Source organism: Zonotrichia albicollis, chromosome 7, assembly GCF_047830755.1.
Source record: "Zonotrichia albicollis isolate bZonAlb1 chromosome 7, bZonAlb1.hap1, whole genome shotgun sequence".
Classification (NCBI taxonomy): Eukaryota; Metazoa; Chordata; class Aves; order Passeriformes; family Passerellidae; genus Zonotrichia; species Zonotrichia albicollis.
The window spans coordinates 32,728,883-32,751,300 of NC_133825.1; the positions used below are offsets into that span (position 1 = coordinate 32,728,883).

The 22,418-nt window shown below is 38.8% G+C and overlaps 1 protein-coding gene across 1 annotated transcript in view; it reads left to right on the forward strand.

Moving 5' to 3' along the window:
• Positions 1 to 22,418, forward strand: part of MAPK8 (mitogen-activated protein kinase 8) — a 229,284-nt gene that overhangs the window by 40,053 nt on the left and 166,813 nt on the right. The window lies entirely within an intron of this gene.

Sequence of the window (22,418 nt, forward strand, 5' to 3'; positions counted from 1 at the left end):
GGAGCTTTCATTTGTTAAGATGCATTAGGTTAAATTTGTTTTGATGCACTGAAATGGAACGGGTGCCTGGTAAGTCTAGACAGTGACAGTGCAGGGCTTTTACAATAAAAAAACACCATTCCTTTTTCAGTGTGTTTGAAGGGCTTCATGTGCTGATGTAGCTAATCCATGCATTGGGTTTTCAAAGCTGCTGGGAACCATGTGCACCCTAACATGGCACAAGAAGAATCAACAAAGTTCTGTGACTGCAGCTTTTCTGTTTTTATTTGTTTATAAAGGGAAGAGCTTTAGTTGCATCCGGACAAGGCAGGGATGGTTTGCAAAATTCCTGGATGAAAGGAAAAAAAAAAGCACAGAGAAGTCTCTACTCTGCACATTGAGTTGTGTATTGATTGAATAGAACTAGTGGAGAAGAGTGGCAAAATTCAGGAGTAGAGTGGCAGAATGGGAAGAGAAAGCATATGTACCCTGGGAGTCTGCTGCTAGACACAAAGCAGCAGGGAATGGATGGTTGCCTGTGTGCTTCATTGCCCTTCTCCTTGCACGGATTAACCACATACCAAATCCAGGCTCCTTAGACTATCAGCTAAAGGAAACTTTCTTAGTTTTGAACTGGAACAATCAGCTTTCATCTTCTGTTCTGTCTGTGCTTCAATGGCCAGCTGTGTATCTTTCATCACTTTCTATGATTGCTTTGGGTGAAGCAGAGATTAATACAGTCCAAAAACCAAAGGGCTACAACCTCTACAGTGAGCTCGGAATCCAGAGTCGTGGCCCAGCTGCTGCTGTAGTCTCAGCCCTAACACTGGAATTGTGATGAAAGGTAGATCCCTGGCCAACCCCAAATCCAGAGCTGTATGGTTTTATCACAGCTAACCTTTTCAAACAATAAATTCTTTTGAACTAGCTGATCCTAGTAGCTGCACTCTCTGGCCAGCATAGAGCCCTTTGTGCTTTTATACCCAGCAGCTCTGGAGGACAAAACAGTACTATTGTCTAAATTTTATTACTTGTGAATCAGGCATAAAGTGAACTTACGCATGTATATGCATGCAGGAAAGTAAGGTACTGCTTCCTAACACCTGGTTACCCATTGTTGTTTCTAGCAGCAGGAATGCTTCATGACTTCATGAGCATGATGGTGTTTGGTCAAAGCTTGGACTTCATGATCTTGGACAACTTTTTCAGCCTTAATAATTTTATGATTCTGTGAGTGGCAGTGGGCACACAGCTGGGAGTGTTCAGCCTGGGTGCTTGCCCATCACCTGTAGCAGGAACCCAGTGCACGTAGGTAGAAAGTAGAGATGGACAGATTACAAAATGTTGAGAGGGTACTGCACTCACTCTGGCTTTGCTCTGTCTCCTGTCCAGTCAGAAAACAGAGCAGTTCACATTCCTGCAGCTTACCTTGGAGCTGAAATGACAAAGAAGAGAACAATAATGTGGCAGCTAAGACACACATCAGGAAGCCTGGCAGAAGAGAGCCTAGTCCTTACATTTTTAAAATTTTTATGATGAAAAATTTAGGATCAAAATGTCCCTTGGAAACATGTGGCATTGACTGCTGTTAGAGGGAAGCTGTTGGACTTGACCCCAAGCTGCTCCAGTGTGCCAATATTCACTTCAAAAATAGACAGAAATTTGAAAATGGGAGAAAGACATAATTTGAGATAGTCCTGGGGAAGGGTACTGGACTCATGTCAGGAGATTAGGCTTCTATTGCCAGCTCCTTGTTCACCATCCTGACTTCACATGAGCTTTAGTGGAAGGATTTTTGTTATGTGTCTGTGCAATTTTTAGTATTGCTGGGCTGCTGTATCATTTGTCAATACCATAAACTAAAACATTTTTATTTCAACCAGACACTGATTCTTCTTGGACAAATTCCCACCACAAATTAATTGAAGTGATTCTCAACTAAGAAATTAGAGAATAAAACATAAACCAAAAAGTGATGATGTAGCTCCAAGAACAACTTACAAGGTTTCATTAAATTTTTGTGCTCTAATCAAAATTCAAGTGACAAAACAATCATCTTGCTATCCTATATCACCATAGCTAATAATAATAATCATTATCATAATCATAACCATTCGGTAGTTTTTAAAAATAGCAAGAACTTTCTGAGCTTACATATTTCAGCTCTCTGCCAGAAAGGAAACTACAGAATTGTATTAAAAACAAACAAACAAAAAGCCCAAACTCAACCAAGCAAAAAACCTCTAACAACATAAACCAACTACAATGATATCAAAATTTTCCCTCTTTTTCTTTCATCTAGAGCCATGGAAAATTTGTGGAAAATTAACAGGATCATGAGATGTTTGAAATATCTTTTATGACTAAGTAGTCTGTTATTTTCCATTCCTGTGCTGTTTGCTCATACCAAACTGGGAGAGTGAGGGACTATTGTAAAGCAATGAAAGCCAAAACTGCAACATCTTGTTATAGACACAGGAGCAATTAGTAGAGAAGGACAAGGGCATAACTTGCCAAATATTTATTCCATTTTCTATAATTATTTTTCTCTGTTTCTGGCTCTTATTTCCAAAATCTTTGCTCAGGATTAAGCGCTAGCCCTACATTAGGCATTGAGTTATGACACAGATGCAGGGCACAATGATTTCACTATAATACTCCTATGCAGAAGAGCAAAATTAGGACACATGGAAACATATTTTTGTTTTCATTATTATCAAAAGATGAGTAAATATTCAAGATATTCCCAGAATATGCTGAGAAACTGCAATAAAAGTAGGCCAAAGCAAAATTAGGCAAAAAAAACCCCAAAAGAGACAGCTTGTAATTTGGCACCATCTAAATAATCACAGAATGTTTCAGCTTCATCATAACAATTATTTTAAATAGAAAACAGTCCTTTTGAACAGGTGTGACATCTAGTTAGCTACCACTGGACTAGGACCATAAATGTAAATTCTGAAAATGAGCAGTTGTGAGATAATTGTCTCAGATGTGCAAGTCTGGACTTGAAAACCAAGAGGATCTCGTGTGCAGTAATGTCATGTCTGACATTGATTTCCAGTAGGAAAGTCATCTAATGGACAAATTATTCATCAGTTCAGTAAGGCAAATAGCCATCAAATCAGACCATTTTGCTCCTGTTCCCCTGTAATAAATGACAGAAAATAGCTACTGACAAGGATTTTCTTGTAAAACTGTCAGAATTTGACCAGCAGCCCAGAGCTCTGGTTTAAATACGATCTTTACCTACCTGAAATGACACAGTGACTGTTCCAATTCATGTTAGCAGAGAAACTGAGATCAAGGTCTTTTATGCAAGCATAGTCTAGGGACATGTGGATTCTATTTGCCTAGCAATTGTGACTAATAAATAAACTAAGTCACAATTTGTTGGTAGAGCATTTATGGTCAAAAAAAGAAGACAGAGATTTGTCAAAACTATTATTCTTATAGTTTAAATCCACAGATAGTTTAGTTGCTATTTCCTAGTGCTTCTTTGATGCTTTAGGCCAGCAATTCCTAAACTGTGGTTTATGGACCAGTGGTGGTCCATAAAACAGTGATAAATGGCTCTGTAGCTGGTTTCTCTAACTACATCACCTTTGTTGTCTTTCCAATGAAAACTTGGATTAGAAGGGTGGGGCATAGGGAAATTCTGAGAGCTGACAGTGACAAGAAATTTGGAGTCCACCATACTGAAATATATAATGTAGCCCTTTTAGAAGATTGAGATACAAAGGGCACATGTGCTGCAGACAGCATTCCCAATTCAAGTGTGCCCTGAGCTGAGCCTTTTCCCAGCCTGCACAGGTCCAGATGGGGCATTGTCTTGGCACGATGGAACGTCTCGGCTGCAGAAACCACACATTGTGGGGAAATCAGGTCCAGTGTCTCTGGCACTGACTAGTGCCCACCACTGGAGAAAAAAAGTGGTTGACAGTTAATGTAGAAGTCTAATTGTTCAGAACTTTATGAGGCAGGAGAGAGGCAAGGAGAAAGAATGCTATTTTGGCAAGTAATCTCTGGCAGGTACAGCCCAAAGACAGACAGTTTATGCCCTGAAGCTTGGTCTGATTAGTGCAATCATCTCTGCCTAACATGGCAGATGTTAGAGATGTGAATGGCCATAAAATGATCCCAGCCTTTCATTAATACCCAGCTAGTTATTCTCCCTTTGTGACCTTCTGGGGTGGTAAGTTTTAACAGGTCTGTTTAATGCTGTTCAGAAGTCTTTCCATTTCCTGCTTTTAAATCTTCTGCCCTGTAGTGTCATCAACTTTCATCATGTCTGGTATTAAAAGGGAGGATCAGTCTTCTGGAAAGCAACTGTTTTCAAAATGCAAACCACTAATATTTATAGGAGTGCAACTGATGATTCTCGATGTGGCTGAAGACACAGAACATGTTCCTTGCATTATTTGATAAATAAGCAGTACTTGATAGTAAAGCAAAATGACTCTTAGCTCTAACAAAGCTTTTTCCATTAAGCTGTGAAACTGTTTTCTAAGTACTACACATTTAAGTTGATAGGACTGACACTTTGTTCATAGAGTAAGCCCAGTGTATGCTTCAAAGGTGACGTACTGTCTTCTTAGAAACTGTATTTTCCCTTACTGTTTCTATGAATCTACAGGGGAAAAAAGAGTAGCATGAAAATGGCTATTTGCTGTATTGTATCTATGTGTTCATCATAGACCAGGTCTTCCTTATGTCAAGAGCACTAAAACCACAAAAAAGGACAGTGTCTCTTTCTTAAAACTTATTGTTTAAAATTTGAAATAATGATGAACAAAACATGAAATAATTCCTTAATAAGATGTAAATTTAAAGTTCAGTAGATACTACAGCAAAAATTCCATGTGGAATTCCTTTTTCTGAGTAAAGATAAATAATTAATAAAAATTTGATTCTTATTATGTTATCCGATGGTCAGGAAAAGGTCACAGCTATTTTCCTTTTCTCTGTCTTGCTGCTCACATTATTAAATAACAAATAGATCACAAAAGATTTCTCTTTTTCCACTTGTTCAGTGGAGTAATTCTTCTAGTCATCTCCTTTTACATATTTTTTTCAGTTGCCTAATGGCATGTCAGCTGTTGCAAATGCTCTGGCTTCACTTACAAAAGGTTCTAGATATTTCCATTTTCCCTGTAGAATAACTTTATAAATAAAAGGTTGCTGAACTCTGGCTGATCTAAGAATTTGATTTAAATTCATTCCATTTAATCCCCAGTACTTTTCTACAGCATTTATTTTCAAAGGCATTTAGACATCTGTTGGTACTTTTGGTAGTTTCCAGCTGTTGGATCCATATAAAAAGGTAAAAATTACATAGTTCTGCAACTGGATTATAGATTTGGGATAACCAATTTTTGTTTAATTTATGGATGAAGTTGCTGCCTTGTCAGATTTGACTTTAATCTTTCAGATGTTTGTAGCCAGTGCTTTTTAACCATCTCTCTCTTTTTTTTGTTTTTTTTTTTTGTTTTTTTTTTCTCTCTCTGCTTCATTCCCTGTTTCCCTTACTGAAGAATCCAGGAAGCCTTTGACTCTAAGAATCATTTGAAGTGGCTTTGGCTGGAAAAACTCAATATATTTTCAAAGTAGTATTTGTCAAATATTTCTAAAAGATCCCTGATTTTCTACACAGTCACAAGAATTTGTATGTATTCCTCACATTATTTGGTTTAAGGAAGGATGAAGAAAAGAATGTAAAGGCAATAACCTAAAATTATGAGAACTTGCTGCAGTGTGCAGAGATGTAGGGAATCACATGGAATGAATGAGAGGATATTGGTCAGTAATTTAGACTCTGGTCTTGGTATAGTGACAGGCTGAAGCTTTTGAAGATATCTTTAAAAGCATCCTCAGATGACCCAGCTGGAGACTGTTACGTAGTCATTCAGGCTAATGGTTCAAAGAAACAGTACCTCAGATACATAATTTCTTTATGCACCATTGGCCATGGAAACTTTAATCCTATTATCTGATTCAATTGTCTCAGCTTTGAGAAAAGTTATGTGGTTCTGATCAAATCAGGTATATGAAACTGTTTGAAAATTTAATTGAACATTGTATTAGTAAATTTTCTCTTGTGTAAAACCTCTAACTTTTGGCCACAGTTTAAAATTTCCTCAGATGTGTGATGTTTTTAGAACTAAAGAGGTACTGCTATGTAGAATCAGAGAGAAAAGGTCATGGTTTAAATTCCAAGTACACTCTGAGTTTTCCTTTTCAACTATGAAGCAATTCAATCCCATTTAGTTTCTGAAATTAGGTCTCATTTTCAGTGAAGGCTTGGAATGATGAGACTGATAACATTGCAAGTCCTAACACAAGGTCAGCACATCAGTACCTTTTCACTGGTACAGTCTTTTGCAACTCTATTTCAAGGTTTGAGCCTTCCATTTAATTATGGTGGTAGCAGCCATCACTTGTCTAGGTTTGTTATTGTCTTTAAACTTCAGAGAAAGCATTACCAGGAATCTAGGCACACATCTTTTACTCCAGAGAGGATGCTGTGAACACATCTCAGAAGACTCTAAGACAGGTCATCCACCATTGGTGTGTCTCAAAGCTTAAGCCCAGATCCTAAAATCCTCAAAAAAAGCCTAGGAAGTGTAGCAAAAGATTTAAAAATATTTTTTTACTTAGTATCATAGATCCAGATCCCCAGTAGTGTTAAAATGGACATTCTTATTAAAAGATCTTATCATGACCTTTTTGGGACTGTAGCATGACTCTCTTGGGGGAATCTGGGTCTCTGTACTAAAAAAGACTCCACAGCTTTTATTATGTCAAGTTTTAGAAATGTAGGATAGAAAATAAATTCTACTATGTGTGTATTTGCTGACATTTTTGTGTTGCTAACCACTTACTTTTGCTTCATATTCCTGAATTTTCTTTCTCATCCTAAAAAAAAAGTAAAAAATCTCTTGTTTAAAAACATATGTTGTTTCAAATATATTGAACTGCCTGGCTTTCAGCACTTTCAGAAGATATTATTTTCCTCCTCTTTTATTGCCTGAATTCAGTCCTTGTTAATATTAAAACAAATCTCTTGGCACCAAATGCAGTCTTCCTGATCCCTGTTTTTTGTTAGCCACTGTTTGAAAAACTTGTTAGCTTAGTGTTGGGCACTCATTAAACTTTCAACTTAGACAAGCTGCCTCCCAGCTCTGACAGACTGTCAGTGCTGCAGGGTGTGCATGCATGAGCATATCTTTGTGTGTGTGTGTGAGTGTGTGACTCACTGACCTGTGTGCAAGGCCAATAAAACCATAAAAGAAATGCATACCCCCCTTCACACCCCAAATCCAGGGTGTAATTCCTCCCTTCCATCTGTGGTGTACAGAATCCAGCAGTGATCCCATACAGGGCTCCATTCTGCTCTCAAACAATGGGCTGCTGTTCAGACCATATTATCATGTATTACCTTAGCTGTGGAAACTTCTCATTACTAAGTTACTAAAATATTATTCTTCCTTACCCCAAAATTTTTCACAACGTGCATCACAAGAAGATGCATGTCTTTGCATTCAGAATGATCAATATCTCTGCTAATGTATGCAGGTAGTCACATGTTCTCTGTTTTGATTTTGTTATTTTGTTGTTGAGTTTTTTGTTTGTTTTTTTTAAGCAGGGCTACAGGAAGCACTGAAGACGAGGGGGATTCTGTTTTTCCAAAGGTCAGGCTTGGCTATGCCAATGGATGCCTGGCTTGCATATGTGGAAAATCAGCACAGCAGCTCTTTATTTTTTAATTTCTGTGTGACATTTTAATGTTTTACTTTAATTATGTATCCCTTCTCCTAACACTTGTGTCCTGTTCTGGAAAAAAAAAAATAAGAAAGAAAGAAGAAAAAAGAGAAGTCCTTAGAGAGGAATAAAACAAGTAGAGACACTTCTGTTCAATGCATCAGAACAAAAGGGGGAGCTTAAAATGCTTTCTTCTATCTCAGTCCTCCACAATCTTGTAACCAAATAGATTGAATTTGAGCAAAAGAAGGCATTAGGAGTTTGAAATATGTACATGCAGGTCCTCCATTTCAGAATAAATCAGCAGTGATTGCCACCAGTGAGGGTTGTTGGTTGGTGAGGCTGTACTGGTGTGCACCTGCAGAGGAGACAAGCTGAGACATCTGGAGCATTAGTTCAGGCTTAGAGCACTGTTCTGATATATCTGTTAGGACTGAATCTCATGAAATTAAAGGCGCTTGTAACAATAAAAGAGAGGTTTAAATCACCCGTCTTCAATGTCTACTAACTTGCTTGTCTTCTGAATTTGTTCCCCTGGTTCTTCATCTCTCAATAGCTACTTGTACTGAAAAATATCAATGTTTACATTGGGATATGTTGTCCAATGGTTGATTATTTTTTGTGGTTTGTGCTTGAGCTGAGGTTCAAGGAAATGAGGGCTTTTCCCTCCCTCTTATTTACCTCCTACTCATGGTGAGGAGGTTTAGAGCATTTCATCTAAAAAAAGCCCCAAACAAAAACAAAATCCTAACCAGCTTTGGATTAATAAGTTTTAGAAGATTTTGGCAACAGCTTTTGAAATGCACAGTACTTGGTTTGTTCTTTCCAGAGTAACTCTGTCTCCAAAATAATCCTAGTTCTGACCTTCCAGAGAACACTCCAGACTGGTGGCAGGAAGGTGTCAGATGAACACAGCCAGCCAGGCTGCGAGGCCTGAGCACCAGCAGGGTTGTCCTTTGCCTGAAAACCAGCTCAGTACAGACTGCAGGCTGGGCACAGAGCCACTGTGGGAAGGGGAGGTCTCTGGGCTGTAGACCCTAAACAGCAATCCTTGATTGTTTGCAAAGGCTAGCTCGGGGCAGGGAGTTGAATTGAAGTGCCATCCTGCTGGTTCAAGGCAGGGAATGCTTTGACCCCAGTCGTTCTGTCAGCCTTTTTTTTCAGGCTGCTTATTTTTGTGCATCATCTTCCTTTTTCCCTCTATGTGCATCTCATATTTGGAGATGGGAATTTCTAAGGAGCTCCTGCTCTGTTGTGGTCTGTATGTGCAGAGCCCAAGCCTACTGGGGAGTTCCATGTAGCAGCTTCATATTACCGAGCAGTTCCAGGCAGCTGCTTTTGCCTGTGTCTCTCTGGGCATACCACTGAGATGTGGCCCTTCCTGACCCCTGTGAGCTGTGGGAATCTCTTGGTTCACACTGACTTAACTTCTTTACATGGCGGGTATGGCTCCCATGCCCATGCATCAATATCTATTAAAACTAGCCTTGTGTTTGCCAGGCTTAATCCACATGTATGCTGTTTTACCTGCTTGTTGAAATTGTGTACTTAAATTCTTAGGTCACCTAAATTAATCAAAGGATGTGGAGCAAAGGATGACAGATCAATAACAAGACCGTATTTAAATGTTATTTCATTATCTTGACTAAGCAGTCATTCCAGAGAAGCATTAATGAGTTAAAATGAGGCCAGATGTTACATGAATGAAATTCTCTTTCCATTTGCTGACACAGCTGCATATTTAGCTATCACAATCTCTAAGAAACAGGCATCCAAATAGGTCAAGTCTTCTTAAATCCCTTGGGAAAAACAGTGTATGTGCACCCTATTTAAAGCAAAGAATGCTGCACAATTTTCCTGAGGCATTGTTTTTGTCCTTTATAGCCTTTTTCTTTAACTAATATAAAACAAAGCTGTTCAGGCTGATCTTGCACAGCTCACTGGATGCAACTTATTTCTGTGAAACTGAATAGCTTCATTATTTTTTTCATGTTTGTCAAGGTGTCTTTCTTTAGCTCCCACAGTCATATGAAATTTCATCTCTAGTTATTTTACAAAACATCCTGCTTTTCTGGGTGTAAAAGGTTTTATAGCACAGCTTGACACCCTTGAATTCTGGTAGCTCAAAGCTTAAAACCAAATTAATTAAAAACTATTTTTGCACTTAATCTCAGTTTTTAAGACTCACATAATACAGTTTTAGGCCTATGAATTCCCGACTCGCGGTTTTAGCATGTTTGATGTGCCAGCAATAAGAGTGGCTCTGAAAATGAATATGAGTTCTGGGAAATAATTTTGAGTCCTCAGAAACTATTGTCCCAAAATAGCAGAAAACTTTCAGAGACTGGAAATATAGCTGTTTATAAAGAATATTTTAATTTGACTAAATCAGCAAGTTCTGAGAAAAATGGTTTAATGGGGTACTTCTGGTTGTTCCGCTTTGCAGTACTTCTCTTGACTTGAAATTCATAATTTTCTTTCTGGCATATCAATCACTTTTGTAAATACCTATTGTGCCTTCTTCATGAATCTTCCCCCTTCTGCATGATGTTGCTTCTCCTTTCTGGAGCTTACTGTGTGTGGAGTAAAGAGGGTGTTTGCCTCACCACTGGTATCCACGTTGCTGCCACAGACTCTCATTTGCCATTGATGTGGATGATACCTGGTTGTCAATGAGTACTTTTGCTGTCCTCACTATCTGCTTGCTTCATTTGTTGTGCTAGCAGAAATTATTCCGTTGCTTGTCACCAGCAGGAAGGAATGAGTTTTTATAGATCTTTTCAAGCTAGATTGTTTTCCAAACAGGGTAGGGAAAGGAAAATGAGGTAAGAGGGAAAAATGAGTGGGGCAGGGATTTCCTCTTTCCTGTTTTAGCTATGACATAGAACAAAGCAGAATCCCTCATCAGTGCATCTCAGGTGCAAATATTTATTGTTATGGGAGAGCAGTGAACGCAGGGGGTGGCACCTGTGACCTGACCTGATGGAAGCGCACTGAGTCATGGGAATGGGACACACATATTGAATATGCCAGTACTGCTGGAAGTTTGTTAACAAAAGAAACAACCCCCAGGTTGCTTCAGAGAAACTAGGATGGAGACTTCTGGAAGATGTCTTTGAGGTGATGGTTTGTACACATGTAGATTGGGACTCCTGGTTTAATCTTATTTGTATCTGTGTTGAGGAGATTGCAGATTCTTTCTAATCCAAATGGAAAATGTTCTTGGTACTCTCAGAATGGATTTTATTGCCTTTTTTCCACACTGTTGCAAATTACTGCCCAGTAATAAAACAAGTATAGAAAAATACCACAGACGTCTCAGTCAAGGAATTTCACAGCTTGGAGACTATATCAGAGGTTTTTTAAGTTCTATATTAAGTTCTGTATGTAGGCAAGGTGGATAACTCAGTAAGGTTTCTTCTCTCCAATTTAAAATTTTTGTTCCCAGAAATCCTGTAAAAGTGCCAGAAGTTTTCCATCTTTCATTCCTGGGCAAATTCTGTGTAATATCTTTGTGTTTCAGGAGGTAACATTAAGAAGGAGAAACCATCCTTATATTTCTCTGTTTTTTGCGTGACCTAAGGCTAATTAAGGGTGGTAAATTGATGTCAGTGCAAAAGTTGCAACATCAGTTTACCAAAAAAAACTCCAATTTGCTCTACATGTTTCTCTTTAATGCCTCCCAACACTGGTTTACCACCCTCTGTCTTTCCTCTTGGAAATTGAAGAGGTAAAAGCTAATTTGGTGTGGACTCTGCCCTGGTTGCAGCAATTCTGTGGTTTTGTCTCATGTGATTTAGCTTGAAGTTCTTGGTTGCATCTCTTTTCCCCATTCATGCTGGTTCAATATCCTGTCCATTTGAAAATAAATAAATAAATATGAAAAAAAACTAAGTTTCTTCTTGCAGCATGCAAGCCAGATGTTTTTGAGATTGAGGAGGGGATTTTTAGTGGAGTTTGAGTGGAGTAGATTCTGTCATCCCTCACAGTTTTTATTAAGACAAAAACATAACCAGAACATTACAGTGCAAAAGGACCAGGCATTTTTAGTCTTGTAACTTCCAGCAGCATTCCCCCAAACACTTCCTCATCTTGTTCCTTTTCTTCATATGCTGCTCTTTTAGCTAGCCTTCTCATGTATTTTCAGGTGCACCTGCAGTGTTAGTCTTCACCTTCCAAGATATGTCTCCATTGTAACTTCTGTTGCTAGCAGTCATCTGAAAAAGTGAGAACCTGAAGGTGTGAAAAATGCTTCCATTTAACTTTCAAATAGATGACATATTTATTCTTTAAAAAAAACTAAACTATGTAGAAATATGTTAGAGTGGAATTATTCCTCTGTTTCCTCTCCTTCAAAGACAGAAATGTAAGTGAGAAAATCAGAAAATACTAAATCAAGAATCAGGACTACAGCTTAAGTTCCATGGAAGAAATACATGTTCAGTTGATGTAATGTTCCATCAGAAAAAATGTTGAACCAAATGTCTCAACTGCTCTTTACAGCACATCCCCCTTTCCAACAGTCATTGAACTGAGGGTGTCATGATTGCAGGCTGTGGGGACAGTGGACACCAGCCATCTGCCTCAACTTGCAAAACTATTTTTTGAACAGTATTTAATTATTAGAAGTGGTACTTCTGAGGTCATTTGGTGAAACCTGATGTCCTATCTGACCTTCTCAGAGCATAGCAGTTCAGTAGCTGTACTACTGGTTTGTTTTATTAAGGAAATGGTTATTTTTGGTTCCCAAATAAGTTATCATCTTGACCTTTCCATCTGCCACTCATATGATCCCTCCAGTGGTCTGCATTATGCACTGCATTTATTCATTCAGGCTGCTCAGTTTGTCTGAGCATAGTCTAGCTGATGTTTTGAAGCATCTTGATGCAAGTTAAACTTTTACTTTGGAAGATTTTACTGAATGTTGAAGTTGTATTTAGCTGAAAACCTGCTGGATAGAAACAGCAGGAGTGAAGAGGGATGTCATCTTGCTTCACTGTTGAATTGCTGTCTTGATTACATTTCAATAGTAGATTGGGTTTTGTGACACCTCCTAACACTGCACAACAAAGTGATATAATTTCCATAACTATCATTTGAGATTAAAAATGAGGTGAAACATAAATTTTAAGAGATTAGTGCCAAATCCACTTAGAATCTGAATTTCTATACTTATTATATGATAACTACCAAATTATTAGCATGACAACTGTGAGGATACCCTCTCATCTCCTTTAAAGCTGCAGTGGCAAGTGAGTCAACAAAGTTTGGAAATGCTCTTGGCTGGCTTTCCTACAGGGAAAGAAAAGAGCAACATTCCAGCTTCTATTGCATTTTTTTTTTTCAAAGCACAAAAAGTACTAAACCTTCATGGAGTGCTGTTCACTGATGGAAATGTCATGAGTATGCTCTTCTGGGCATCTCTGACAAGTATCAGACTTTGTCTTGCTTTTTTATGTTCTTTTGAATGCCATTGTAAGGGTCCAGTATGGGGAGAACCTCCTTCTCTCCCAAATATTCATGCCATTGTTGAATTATGTTTATAGTGATTGTTGTGGGTATGCTCTTGTATTCTTCTGAATCACTGGATGACTGATTTTCCAGCTTCTACCAAGGTTTCAGGCTGTAGGAGGAATTCTGAAAGTGTCATTGCCTAAATCTGACCATACAGCATGTTACACCACAGGTGTCTCAATGAGGGGCACGAGCTGCTTGGTTTTCTCTAAATAACTGCAGGCAGTTGACCACTGTTATCATTTGCACAGTAGTAGCATTCAGAGTGATTTATCATTAATTACTGTGCAGTGCTCTACAGAACAAAAAGCTCTTGGATCTTAACTCTTAACAGCTTAAAATCTTGTCTGTCTGTAGTGAAGGCTGTGACTGTAACTTCTGTGTTCACAGGTAAGTTAGCTTTCAGCTAGCTGGTTTATTATCTGAGTAGCTCTTAATACAGTAGCTGAAATGTAGGGACAGGAAGTGACATCTCCAAGATAATTTAATGTCCTAGAGTATGGGAAAAACCCCAAAAGTTCGGAGTTCTGTAATTCTCCACCTACCAGGCTGCACACATACTGTTTATTAATTCTGCTAGGGCCCAGGTGGTTCAGTGACTAACTGAAGCCCAATTGCATCTGAATTACGCTGCAAATTTTGAGAGAGGTATGTCTCCTATGTGCTATCCCATGGTAGAAAATCCTATTAGGTGCACACAATTAGCACTGGAGAACTTGTTGATCTGCAGCAACAGGCTTCTGACATAACAATTTCCTGATAATTCACCCATGTCTGAAAATGGCAAGATATACTAACATTCACCAGAGCCAAAGGCAGTGATGTATATTGTGGATGTTCTATCAGCCAATAATATCCTCACTGCTTGATGTGTCAAAGGAAGACAAAGGCTTGGCTTTCCCTGGGGTTTCTCACGTGGCAGAGGGAAATGCCTGGCAGTTTTACATGGACTTAGTTATTCAGCAGTGGAAGCTGTGATCATGAGCTGGCTTCATCTGTTTTCAATCACTCACTTCTCTCTCTCACTCTCTCTGCTGAATGTTCCTATGTTCATGGAATATTTTTCCAACTGTGTTCCTTTGGCATTACCTTTCCAGCCCGCCGCAGCAGGATTGCAGAAATAAAAGACATGCCTTCATCAAAGTAGCTGTTGGAATCAGTAAGTTGTTATCAACATTATAGTAGCTTTTTTGGCTACCCTGGCAGCAAACTTTTTCTACTTTTCTTGCGGGGAAGTGCATCTTAATGTTTCCCAGCTCTAGCCTCAGTGAAATTTAAAACAATCTGATCAGTATCTTTCGAATCTTTAGTTAGCTGATATGATTCTGTCTTGCTAATGTGAAGTTAAAGAGTGTTTGAGCAAAGAATGGAGTAGTGTTCTTTCAAGATATCACATTATAACTTTGCTTTGGGGAAGAATTTTTTAAGCAAATAACAGTTATGGTGGAAAATAACCTCTCCTTTATCCTCCTTATACTTGTGTCGCCAAGAATTTAAGCAAATCTGTTCCTCATCCCATCCTGATAAAGTCACAAGCAGATTTCAGGATCACAGCATGTGTCAGTAATCAAACAATATAGAGACCAGGGGGCTGGTTTAACTTTAGCAGTTTTGTGCTGGGATTATTAAAAAGTGTGGTGATGTGTTTCATGAATGAGACTATCAAAGCTCCTTGTTTTATGTAAAGGAAGCAATGGCACATGTGAGAACACTCTAACCAAAAACTGCATTTTAAATTGAAACATTTCCAATATAAAGGCAGTTTAATCTGTGCGTGTCTGCTGTGCGGTCCCTTCCTGACTCCAGAAAATAAATGTGCAAAGTCTGTCATTTTGAACTTAGAAGCAGAAGGGGAAGATGATGTTGGTGTCTTCTGGAAAATCCAATACGAAACCCATGCTTATTTCAAGAAAATTAAATGAGCACTTGAGTATGCAGGTATGTGTACATCTGTTCCTTTAGTTGAGGGTAGCTTCTATTCCTTTGAAGAAATGACATTCTGGGGAGATCACTGGGGAGAGCCAAAGATTTCCATCATGTTAATGGGGTTCTGCCAGCAAGATGCAAGGGACTTTTATTTGAATTGACTCATTTTCCAGGATGGACCATTTTATTGAGGAGGCTAAGAGCCTGAGGGAACAACAGCAAAATAATTCCAGCGCCTATGTCATTGGTTTTAACAAAAGCTTTCTTACTCTGGGGGGATGGTTTAGAGCAGCTTTACAAGTATCTTTCATTACTTATGCCAGCCATGATGCAGAATATTGAATCTTTAAGATGTAAGCACCTCAGACTTCCTGCTGTTTTTCAATGATACTTGATAAAAAGGACATATAAAACCAAAGAGAATTCTAGCAAATTTGAATATTGCAAGCTAGATCAACAAAGACATTAGTCTTCAAAGGAACTGCACACTGTAAAACTGAGGATCCCCAGATATGAACACCCTTATGGGTGTTTACCTGTTCAGATCTTATCATCAGTATTGCAAATGATATAGCTAGAGTAATTTTCTATTGTGAGGCCAAGTCACAGCTTTTGTTCCAGGCCCTTAAATAGAAAGTCCCCTAATGCTAAGTTAGAAAACCCCAAAAAATACAGTGGAAGATAGTGGGAATAAAACGAATTGGAAGCTATGACAAAGCTGTCATAGCTGTCTGACAAAGGTGTCTTCCTGACATCAAACAACTGTTCTCTCTCACAGAGGGTAGGAGCATGTGGACATCAGTGTCAAGTGGCATGAAACAGAACACATTTCTTTCCTTAAAGCAGAGGTGGCAGAAGCATCATGCAGAACTTGCTGGGGGCAGGCCAAAAGCTGACTTTTTCCTATGGAACAGATATGTCAGCTTACTGAAGTTTTGTTGAAAAGACCTGTACAAACACTTACACCAAATGGAGTGTGTTATTACTAGGGAGTTAGTTTGGATGATTAGCATCCCTTTTCCATCTCTAGCAGTGAGCAACAGCTATTTTGCAAAGCTGCACCCACAAAATTGTTTCTTCTTTTGGTCCTTACTGTCTTGCTTCCACACTACCTGTTGTGTTAGCCAATACTTGGGAATGTCTCGCAGTTCTTGTGTGTGAGTCAGCTGAATCTGTGTATGATTCTTTCTGCTTGAGGCTGTCAGTTTTCTGTGAGCAGGCTATAATTTACAGTAAACATGCTCTTTAGTTGCTGGCCTATAACCTGGGGGAGCCAGCTATTCTAATTAGGAAATGTGATCAATATAAAAGAGAAGGTTTTGGAATGGTTTATATTAAAGATTTAAGAATCATGGATCACATTAAGCAGAAGCAATGAGGCATACTGTGGATTTATACAATACATGAGATGCACAAGTGAAGTTATGTCTGCAGTACATTGCAGTCAGCTGAACTATGGTGCAGGTCAGAGCTCAACAGCCTCACCTGTCCACAGCACTTTGATGTGGAGTGTCTATAGCTCTGTGGGTTTACCAGTGTTCCCACGGGAGCCCAGACTGCAAATACTGATCTTTGTGAAAGACAGTTTTAAGGGTCCCTTAGGAGGACTGCTGAGATGTTGTCTGCTCTTGTTGACTGAACAATAAGAACAGGTCTAGAATAGGTTTACCATGCCTGCTTCCCAGTGCATGTGGAGTTTGCACAGTGAGATAGTGTAAACCCAAATTCTCTCTGGAGGGTCCTCTTTAAATCAGAAAGAATAGTGTGTCTTTATGATCCATTTTTTTCTGTCTAGAAACATTTAATACAGAATGTTCCTTATGCAATGTGAGCAAAGCTGAACTTCTTGAGGAGGAGTAGAGTGCTGCCTGCTCTAAATACACTGCCAGTCTGATCTCTATGCTACTTAGACCAATGAAGTCAGCTTTGATCCTGTAGATGGGCACTTTTCTCCTCACATTTTAAAGGTGCCTCTAATTCCTGGGTCTAAACAAAAAAGCTTTCGTTTTGGTGGGAGTTTATCTCACATACTGCTCACTAACCAGATATAAGAGGGTGTTTGGTCACTTGTATATCTTTGATAGCAGTTAAGTGTCAGCAGTAATCTGTTACCATTAAAAGGTATCATTCTTCCTTTTTACTTGAGTTCATGAATGTCAGCTAGAGATCATATTCACTAGGCTTTTTAGGCAATAAGTGAATAGAAACCTTGTCAAATGCATCTAAGAGTGCAGGGTTAATTTTTAACCTGCTGTAGAAAAAAGCGGTATAAAATCAATTTGGCCCAAACCTGCTTAAGTGGGTAATTAAGGCCACAATTAATCAAAATGGGTTCTGAAACCACTGCAGCTGTAGATCATTACACTTCTCTTCCAGCACAATGCAAGAAGACAGGCCCCAGCTAAAGCTTTCATCTGGCTATCAATCATCATTACACTGTAAACTGCCAGGGTGAGAGAGGGCAAAGCTTTGAATTCAGAGCTGATGGAAGTTCTATGAACTGGGGGCTTTCTTAAGTTAAAGGCTAATTAACCATAAAAGAGTCAAAGGTCTGCAAGTCTAACACATTAAATGATGTGCCTGCCTCCTTAGGTTCTATTGTATCAGCAAATGTTAATTCCGTTAAGTGTGAACACATCTAAGGCAATCATTGCCTTCTCCCACTCCTCCTTCTGCCTCCTTAATTGTACATCTTGGGATTTCCACTATCTATGGGAAGTTAGGTGGAGTTTGGGAAATGTGCTTCTGCTGGAGAAAGTTCTGAGCAATGCAGGCTACATCTGGAAGAGGAATTCCTGACATTCTTCTTTATGAATCAGCTTGGCCAAGTTAATCACATTAACTTCAGAGAGTATATTTAGTTATCGTAGTCCAGAATAAACAAGCTCATAGTCTAAACAAGTGTGTTTGACTTTTCATAGACTGTGTGAGGCAGCTGTAAAACCACATGAATCTATATATCTCTGGATAGCAGTATAAAATGATAACAGAGAGAAACAGATAAAAACTGAAATGTAAAGGTAGCAGTGGAATGATATGGAACAATGAAAATAACAGTGGTTAGTTAGATAGATCTATGTTTTGAGAGTTTGAATGTATTCTAAATTTTGGGTTTTTTCTTTGACTAAATCTTTTAGCCAGAGAGGGATAAAATGGTTGTGACACAATAACTGCTTTTGGGACCTTATTCAAATTGAACTCAGAATTTCTTCATGAATGATCAGGAAATGTTTAATCAGATGAAATATGCTATCTAACAATATATTAAAACTCAGAAGATGCATATTTGCTATTGTTATAATTATGTTGTCCAAGTACCCACACACCCCCACCCCTTCATTTTAGCACTTTGCTTACATTGCAACAGTTCATGGAATCACTCTGTAGACCAGAACTGAAATAGGGTTAAAAGTTTTCAATTTCATCCAACACATTTCTGTGATGGAATGGGTAATGCTGCAGGGAAAGAAAAAGAGCAGGTGCAGGGGAGGGCAGGAACTTCTTAGGTCAGCTTTGGCACCAGAGAAAGCGTTTATCTGAGAATATCCTGAGTCTCTCATTGATTTGTCATTAGCGTTTAGCAAGTTCAAGTTCCTGAGGTTGCAGTTCAATTTTACAAATCCTTTCACAGCTGAGTGTAAGGGGTTCCTGTTCCTGTCCCTGCCAAGCCTGCCTACATCCGTCAGCTGCTGATTCTTGCCACCTGCTAGACACCACAGCCCTTGGGTCATACCAGTGAAATTGTCTGTGTAACTGTGATCTAAAGCAATCTCAGAAATAACCCGTTTAAAAGAGCACAAAATGGAAAATCTATGATCCTTCTCCCCGAAAATGGGATAAAAGGACCTCATATCACTCCAAGTATATTTTCTCTGCTAGATTTTTCCCTTGTGAGAGTGAGAGGGAAAAGTATTTCATGAATGTTACATAATGCAGGATCTTAACAATATGCAAGTACCAGGTCCTTCACTGTCCTCTGCCTTGATCACTTCAGGGTATTTCAGCCTGTAAAACCTGGTTTGTGATTCATACAGTGAATTAAGAGTATTCTAAACAGCTAGCTTTAGATGAGGGTGAGTATATTATAGGTGAAGCACATTGTTTTGCCAACAATACTGACTTTTTAAATTGCAGATTATAGTGAGTACATACATTATCATAAATTTCAGCAGTATGCAATCTGACTACTACAGCAGAATTCAGACTACTTTACTAATGAGACTGTAGTGATGAAGACATAATGATACAACAGGAATAGTTTTCAGGGAGAAATAATATCTTTGATTAGTTTTGGAGAGTTAAGAAAATGGATGAGTTCAGAATTCCATTTTCTTTATCAAATCTGTATATCAGCCATCATGCTATGTTATGACACAAAGTATAAAGGGTGTTAGCACTTGGTTTGAGGTTTTGTTAGAAAGATCATTCCTGTGCTAGGAAAAAATGTTAATGTGTTAGAGGCCAGAGTTTTATGGACTTTGGGCTTCTACAGGTTATGATTCTGGAGGAGACCTAAAATTATATCCTGACCATTTAGTGTCAATTAAAGATGCCTTAATACCATTTTCAGGAATTTTAGTGCTTGGATTTTTCTTCAGTTCCACAGTGGCTTATCACACTGTGGCTTTGGTCAAAATAATTATTTCTTGTTTTCTGTCTCTCAAAGTGAATGTATTATCCACCTCTTTCTGATGGGATTGTTGATCTGTTTGGTATGAAGACAGCATGCTTGACTTTCTCCCAAGCTTTTGACTTAGTACTGATGGGATTTGGCTGCATTTCAGTGCAGGCATTTCTGTAATGTCCCATCACCTGGTCCAATCCAGTCCTAATCTTATGATTGAAAGAGAGCACCCAGTAGAGTGCTTGGAAGGTCCCTCCCCAGTCGTCTATCTTTCCTTCCACAAGACACAGAAGGAGACCAGGTCTGAATACTGACGGCCTCCTTTTGGACCGTCTGTAGTGTTTGAATTAAAGGCTGTATTAAAAGTTGTATCACCAATAAATCTCATTTCTTTGTTAAGTCATGCTGGGAGGGGTCTTTGGAGACTGCTTTATGCTCCAATATGATTTTATATTTTCTTCAGCAAACAAAATAATAAAATATTGTTTTGAATTATATTTTTAAAATAAAGATTAATGAAATGGTAAATAATGAAGAAAACAAGATTCTTCCATAGAGTGACTGTAATCATCTAAACATGTTGTCTTCCAACAAACAGAGTTTTAAGACTGCTGACTAAGAAGGTAAGGTGTTCCCACATGCTGTGAGACTCTGCCTTGGAAGTGCAGAGGAGTGAGATGTTGTTGTAAATAACCATCCCAGCAAGAGCTCTTACTGCCCCTATTTCCAAGAAGAATATGTAAGAAAGACATTATTGTGAGACAAGCTTAGATATGAGGTTTGAGGGTTGCAATACTCAGACATGTAAGGAAAAATGCCATTTCCTCTGCCTGTTTTTAGATGCCCTAAGTAATGTAAAATATCTGATTAGATGATCTAATAGGTTCCTGGGGACTCATGCCCAGTGAAACCTGTGAAACAGCTACTGCTTCCCCTTCACCATTTATAGATGCAAGACTGGATAGCTGCACTCTGACTCTGGCATGATGGCACTATGACCCAACTGGCTTCAGAATAGCCACACTGGTGTCAGCCTGAATAATGGAGTTGTAGTTGCAGTTTGTACAGAATTTTTGGGATACCTCAGGATAAAAGGCGCTATACAAATGTAAGTCACTTTTAATAAATGCCTTGCAAATGGTTTATAATGCCTTTAAGTATCAGAACAGCCATACCACATCAATAATCCCTGCACATGTGTTTACTTTATTTTAGAGTTTGCCACAGTTCGCTATAAATGGCTTAGATATATTCAGTAATTCAGTTATAATGAAATGTGCAAGCCTTCAATAAACGTATGTGTTACAACTGGCCTCTGATGTAAATGCTTTGCCAATTATATGTACATTAGTGATGACTGTAGCAGGCTTGTAAATACTCTTTGTAATTCTTTGGCCTCTTTTCTCCCATCCCTTATATAAGCTTTATAGTGGGGTGTAATTCTAGATTTGCAGATTTTAAGGCCAGGAGGGACCATTAGGTCATCTCGCCTTTTGGTGTAGCAGGCCAGAGAACCTCATCTGATTGCTTGAGCAATGAGTCCAAGAACCTTTTTGTTTGACTAAAGCAGATCTTCCACTCCGCAGGCCTGCATGAAGACCTTGAGACATTAAAACTTAATTAGTGGCCCCAGAGCTTTACTGCAGTTGTTAAATACCCTTACAGTGTGTATTGGCTTCTTCTCCTCCTGTATCCTACATTACATCTTTGAACAGAGCTGAAGATCCAGTGAGGAGAGCCTCACCTTACTTTTGGGCCTCAGCTGAGATCGTTTCAGACTCTAACCTACATGAAGCTGTGGGGGAAAAATAAGCTTGAGTTAATTCTTGCTAACCCTTTTTTTTCAACAGAACTCCAGATGTTCTTTCCATTTTCTTTCCCATAATGGATAAATTCTTTTCAGAGAAGCTGTGTGAGAGCCATATGCCATTTCAAATTCATTTTCAGCCTTTGAGTACATTACTGGAAGAACTCCTCTCAAAATTTTAAGGCTTATACATCCAGAAGAGATGCCAGATTTTCAAGGGCAAGGCACCTCTTTAGGTATATAGATGATATCAATACAGATTTGAAGAATCTGAGTGTGCATAAAGGGTTGTAAATAGTAAATTAAGAGCTTGAAAAATCTTCTCACTTTTTGTGGATATATCTTTTGGAAAATACAGCTTTATTCTGATTTATGTGTTGCTTGGCAATTCTTTGTACTCACTAGATACTAGATTCATTAGAAAGTTGCAAATGTCCCCCTTTCCACCCACCACTGTACAGGTTTCTCCCAGTCATGATGTTCATATCTTTGGACACCTCTCCTGATTGTTGGCACAAGTTTTTTACTCTTTTGGGTCTATTCACCACTGTCAGAAGGTCTATGGGTTTCCACCAGTATGGTTTTATCATCTGCCAAAGTCACAGATGCTCCCATTGTATGGGGTGGAGAAGGAAGAAGATGGGGAGTCTGGATCTAAATGTGGTTTCATGTTTTAGGAAATCTTATTTTATTCAGATTGATTTTGCAGTCTGAGGAGAAGTAAAAATACAGCCTCTATGTGAGAGGCAAGCAGAGGAACAAGTGACAGGTAGGAGGCATTCAGCTGGTAGATGGTTCCTTGGAGTT